Here is a 6,790-nt window from a genome sequence, read left to right as displayed (position 1 = left end):
TTGTGTTCGATTTCTACCGGTAAGTGGCATGCTTTACCATATACAAGCCTAAAGGGGCTCATGCCAATGGGTGTTTTGTAAGCCGTTCGATATGCCCATAGTGTATCGGAGAGTTTAGCGCTCCAATCCTTCCGATTCGACTTCACAACCCTTTCCAACACATGTTTGATTTCCCGGTTAGAAACCTCAGCTTGGCCATTTGTCTGAGGGTGGTAGGCCGTGGCGACTTTGTGTATGATGCCGTACTTTCTCATGAGGCCGTCCATTTTTTTGTTGCAAAAGTGGGATCCTTGGTCACTTATGATTGCTCTCGGGGAGCCAAAGCGACAAATGATATTGTTCCTCACAAAAGAATAAACAACATGAGCATCATCCGTTCGGGTGAAGATTGCCTCCACCCATTTTGACACATAATCGACGGCTAACAAGATGTAGAGAAAGCCATTGGAATTTGGAAATGGTCCCATGAAGTCGATTCCCCATACATCAAAGATTTCACAAAAAAGCATATTTTGTTGGGGGATTTCGTCATTCTTAGAAGTATTTCCAAACCAAATGCATTGGGGGCAAGATTTGCAATAGAGAGAAGAATCTTTGAAAAGTGTTGGCCACCAAAATCCGCAATCAAGGACCTTTCTTGCCGTTCTTTGGGGGCCATAGTGGCCAGCTCCTTCGGAAGCATGGCAAGCGTCCAAGATTGCTTGGAATTCAGTTTGAGGTATGCACCGTCGCACTATTTGGTCCGCTCCACACCTCCACAAATAAGGATCGTCCCAAACATAGTATTTGGATTCGCTTTTCAGCTTATCCTTTTGATGTTTGCTAAGATTGGGAGGGAAGATGCGTGAAACCAAGTAGTTTGCTATTTGGGCATACCAAGGAACTACTTCCGAGATTGCGTGCAAACCATTTAGAGGAAAAGAGTCATTGATAGGAGTGGTGTCGCCTTTTGTGTGTTCGAGGCGACTTAGATGGTCTGCCACTAAGTTTTGGGAACCACTCCTATCTTTGATCTCCAAGTCAAATTCTTGTAACAAAAGCACCCAACGAATTAATCTCGGTTTTGATTCCTTTTTGGTCAACAAATATTTTAGTGCTGCGTGATCCGAGTACACTACAACCTTGGAACCGAGAAGATAGGCTCGGAACTTGTCCAAAGCAAAAACAATGGCTAGGAGTTCCTTTTCGGTTGTAGTGTAGTTGGATTGGGCACCGTCTAGTATTTTGGAAGCATAAGCTATGACGTAGGGAATCTTACCTTCGTGTTGTGCTAACGCGGCTCCTATCGCATAATTTGAGGCATCGCACATGATTTCAAATGGTTGAGTTCGATTCGGTCCTCGCACAATAGGGGCTTGTGTCAATGCTACTTTAAGTTTGTCATATGCTTCCATACATTCCTTGCTTAGCTCAAATTCAGTGTCCTTTTGTAGTAGTCGCGAGAGAGGTAAGCCTATCTTGCTAAAGTCTTTGATGAATCTCCGGTAGAATCCTGCATGTCCAAGAAAAGAGCGGACTTCCCTCTCGGAGGAGGGGTAAGGTAAACTAGATATGACATTTATTTTTGCCGGATCTACGGAGATTTCTTCTTTTGAGACTATGTGTCCCAAAACAGTGCCTTGTTTGACCATGAAATGACATTTTTCAAAATTTAAAACAAGGTTTGTTTTGGTGCACCTTTCTAAGACTTTTTCAAGGTTACCTAAGAAATGATCAAATGAGTCACCGTACACACTAAAGTCGTCCATAAAAACTTCCATACATTGCTCTAGAAAGTCCGCAAATAAGCTCATCATGCATCTTTGAAACGTTGCCGGTGCATTGCATAGGCCAAATGGCATACGCTTGTAAGCGTACGTTCCAAAGGGGCAAGTAAATGTGATTTTTTCTTGGTCCTCTAGAGCAATGTGAATTTGGAAGTATCCGAAATAACCATCAAGAAAGCAATAATATGATTTACCGGCTAATCGATCAAGCATTTGATCAATGAACGGTAGTGGGAAGTGATCTTTCCTTGTGGCCGCATTCAACCTTCGGTAGTCTATGCATACTCTCCAAGAATTTTGCACTCTTGTCACTATAAGTTCACCGCTTTCATTTTTGATTGTGGTCACCCCGGATTTCTTTGGCACCACTTGGACCGGGCTCACCCACTCGCTATCCGAGATAGGATAGATGATGTCAGTTTCAAGTAGCTTAGTGACTTCTTTTTTCACAACCTCAAGAATAGTTGGATTAAGTCTCCTTTGAGGTTGTCGGACCGGTTTTGCTCCTTCTTCAAGAAATATGCGATGCTCGCATACTTGGGGGCTTATTCCCACTAGATCCACCAAAGTCCACCCGATTGCCCTTTTATTTTTCCTCAATACATTTAGCAATTTTTCTTCTTGTTGAGGAGTTAACTCTTGCAATTATCACAGGGAGCTCTTGGGCTTCATCAAGATATGAGTACTTAAATAGGGTGGTAGTGGCTTCAATTCCATCTTTTTGTCATTCTTTGAAGTTTGAGTTTCCGGATGGTTTGTATGGTGTGTGGTGTTTAATTCGCTTGGACCTTCATTTGTTTCTTCAATCATGTACTTCTCATCTAACTTTGCAAGGTGCACTTCGGCAACCATGTTGTCAATTGGGTCACACCGGAATAGAGAGTGATTCTCCGGCAGATGCTTCATTGCTTCTTCTAGGCTGAAACTTACGACTCTCCCATCTATTTCAAATGAGTAGGTTCCCGAATAGGCATCTAGCTTAAATCTAGAAGTTCTCAAGAATGGTCTTCCAAGTAGGATAGATGATGCTCTCTTGGTTTCGCTTGATGGCATTTCAAGGACATAGAAGTCAATTGGAAACACCAACCCTTTGATATTCACCAATACGTCTTTCGCAACATCCGTCACGGTTATTATGCTTTTATCCGCTAGGACGAATCTTGCCGTCGACCTTTTTAGTGGTGGCAACTTCAATACCCGGTAGACGGAGAGCGGCATGATGCTAACACATGCTCCGAGGTCACATATACAATCTATAAATTGAACTCCATTGACGGTGCAAGTGACCATACAAGGGCCCGGATCATCACACTTCTCGGGCAATGCTCCCATTAAAGCGGAAATAGAACTCCCCAATGGGATGGTTTCCAATTCAAGAATTCTATCCTTATGTATACATAAGTCCTTGAGGAATTTGGCATATCTAGGAACTTGATGGATAGCATCAAAGAGGGGGATGGTTACCTCAACTTTCTTGAATATTTCTACCAATTTGGGGTCGAGTTCTATGCGCTATTTAGCTTTCTTTGCAAGTGTTGGAAATGGGAGTGGTTGAGCAATTTCTTCTTCCAAGGTTCTCTTGGCCTTGGGGGTCTCCTTTGTTGGTTGAGCTTCATCCTCAATTATAACTTGTGGTGTCTCCTCTTCCTCTACCTCTTCTATATCTATTCTCTCCTCCTCTTGGGCGATTGTGATAGGATTTGAGTCCTTTGCTCCCTTCTCTTTTAATTGTGTTCCGGATCTAAGGGTGATGGCATTGATGCCCCCCTTAGGATTGGGTTGAGGTTGAAAGGGAATGATGCTTTGGATTGGGGGTTGAGGAGTGGGTTTGATGGTGTATCCATTCGTGCAAGTAGGGCTTGTAGTGTAGAGGTGAGGCCGGTGAGGCCGGAAGCAAGTGTGTTTTGTAGTTTCTTTTGGCCTTGGATGATGGTCCGGAGTGTTTCGTCTTGGTTGGAGGGGGTGGTTGCATATGTGAGTTGAGGGGTTGTGATTGGTTGAGTGGTGGTCTTTGATGTGGTGGTTGGTATGTTTGGTAGTTTCTTTGCGAGTTTTGTAGGTTGTATGGTTGATTTTGTTGGTTGTATTGTGGCCGGTTTTGTGAGAAATTTTGTGAGTTGTTGTTCCATCTTTGACCTCCTCCGTTGTTGTTGTTGTCTCTATTTCCTTGTTGATGATTGTCTCTCCAATTTTGATTATGATACCCACTCCCTTGATTGTAGCTTCCTCCTTGATAAGGGTGCCCTTTGTTAGAATTACCGCCTTGGTAGTACCCTTGATTTGGGCGGTCATAGAAATTATGGGTAGCCGCCAAGGTGTTATCTTCTTGAAGGCTTGGGCACTCATCCGTGTAGTGGGAATAGCAAGAACAAATGCCACACACTTTTTGAGGGACCAATTGTTGGTTGTGTTGTTGAGGGGGTGGGGGTTGTTGTTGGTATGATTGAGGTTGTTGAGGTTGTTGTTGGTTCAATTGGAGTTGCCTCAAGATGGATGTCATTTCGCTCAAGGATTGAGTTAGAGCGGTGGTTTCACTACTAGTTGATACCTCATTCACGGTTCTCGGACGGTTGACTCTTCGTCTCATATGTTGATTGGATTCGGCTAAGTCAATGATAAGTTGTCATGCCTCCTCCGCTGTTTTATATTTAGACAAAGAACCATTGCTAGAGGTGTCCAAGAGAGTTCTATCTTGTTCTCGCATCCCTTGACATATATATCCAAGCAATACTTGAGTGTCAAGCATGTGATTAGGGCATGCGTTTAGTAGCTTATGAAACCGTTCCCAATACTCGTATAGCGGTTCCGTTTCACCTTGCACAATACAAGACATTTCCTTCCTTAACCTATCCATCTTCTCCGGAGGCAAGAATTTATCCAAGAATCCTCTTCTAAGTAAGTCCTAATCGGAGGTGACTTCACTAGATAGAGTGTAGAACCATTCTTTCGCCTTGTCCTCAAGAGAGAAAGGGAAAGCAAACAACCATATAGCAACTTCATCGGATCCTTCCCGTCTAGTGGTTGAGCATATACGATGAAAGTCCTTGAGATGTCGAATAGGGTCTTGTGCGGGAAGCCCATGAAACTTAGGTAGGAGGTTGATCAAAGCGGTCTTAAGTTCAAAGTTTGCATTCAAGTTGGGGTGAGTTACATGAAGGGGTTGAAGGACATAATCCGGTGCACCCGCTTCCTTGATGGTAACCCTCCTCAGAGCATCCATGGTGTTAGTACCTAAAATGAAAGAAGAATTGTTAGTGATATTGATGGAAGTATGACTAATGCCTTCTTTGAGTGACGGTTCAATGTTCACTTTTAGTAAGGTGGTTGAGGTGGTGAAGACCTCTTCACCTTTCCCAAACTTTAGCCGCTTCCAAGCTTGTCTAATATGAAACAAAGTTCGTTCTATTTCCGGATCAAAAGGGACTAAGCTCGGGTTCGGTTGTGAACGCGTCATGCAATGAAGGGGAAGTGAGATTCATGGTAACGATGAGGGGTTAATCACTTGAACAAATTACAATGAAATGCAACTAATACATATATACACATTCATTCCAAACAATAACATGGCACACTAAGCAAAATTTCCGGCAACGGCGCCATTGATCTAAGGGTGATTGGCTTGGTTGTTTGTTTTGCTCCTAAGTCCCAAATGTTCCTTCCTTATAACCATAACCATAAAAAAAAGGCACTGCCATTTTTTACTCTCACCCACCACCTTTTTTCTTTTGCCTTTTGAGTCTTTTTCTTTTGTCAACATTTAAGCCTCTCCAAATTCTTCCTTCACCACCACTCACTCACTCACTCGCTCTCAAATTCAACCTCAAATAAATCATTTAATTAATTAAATATTTCAATAAATACTCTTTTTTCTCCTTCCTTTTTTTTGTTTCATTGTTGTTGTTCTTCTTCTTCTTAAGAAAATGTGAACCCTCTGAAGAGAGAGAAAGATGAACAGAAACAACAACTCATTGGGATTTGTTGTTGGCGGTGGTGGTGGCGGTGATGGTGAATGGGTGAGAGTGAAGGAGTGTGTGACGGAGTTCATGAAAGGTGTGGTGGAAATGACGGTGGAGCTCAGCAAAGGTTGCAGGGACATTGTGAAACAAAGCCTCGTCAACGAAGAATCTTACCTGGTCAAGAATTTCGGTAGGGATTCATACTTAGGGAAAAGAGTTGGTGGAACTTGTTCCAAGGTGTGTGAAAAATTGAGCTTCTTCAATGAGTATTTACCTGAAGATAAGGAGAAGGAGTTGGTAGCACGATAAAAGAGCGAGTAGGAGAGGTGGTGGGAGGTTTCAGTCGTTGTCGGCAGTAGAGATAATGGAAGGGACGGTGTGATTGCGGAAAAGGGGAGGAAAAAAACCTGGATTGAAGAAGAAGAAGGAAGTTAGTGACCTCTCTATTTTATAAGCAATTGCAGAAAAGACCCTAAAAAACAAACATTTTTATTTTGATGCTTTTTAGCGTTTCGGTGCGCCAAACAACTTTTTAGCATTTCGGTGTGCTAACACCTCCTGCGTACCGAATCCGTGCCCATCAAAGAGAGTTAGGTTTTCTCTCTTTTCTTTTCTCTTCTCAATTCAGCGCCCAACCCTTTCTTTTAGGGTAAAATGAGGTGAAATGCTCATAACTAATGTTTATATATATTGGGTTTTGGGCCCACTTAGGCTCGGTTCACTTATTTTTGTCCGTTGGCCCAATTTTGGGCCAAAACCCTTTAAGATTAGCGCTCTAAATCTCACTTTAAATATTTCTATCTCCCCTCATTATAATTCCGCATTTCTTAATCTTATTTGCTCATAATCAATTTTCTCAGCTGCAGTACTAGACAGATCTCAGCTGGTACTGCCAGTCAAAATTTCACTGCGCGCTTTTACGCAGAAAACTATGTTTTCCGACTTAGAAAAATTCACTGAATCCAAATATCATATTTAAATCATCAAATTCCAATTACCAAATCTTCCAACCATATTCGCTCCTATTTAACTTATTATTAAATTAATTTCGGTTAGACCGGATATTAC

Source organism: Arachis duranensis, chromosome 7 (assembly GCF_000817695.3).
Source record: "Arachis duranensis cultivar V14167 chromosome 7, aradu.V14167.gnm2.J7QH, whole genome shotgun sequence".
Taxonomy (NCBI): domain Eukaryota; kingdom Viridiplantae; phylum Streptophyta; class Magnoliopsida; order Fabales; family Fabaceae; genus Arachis; species Arachis duranensis.
This window is presented reverse-complemented; position numbering follows the sequence as displayed.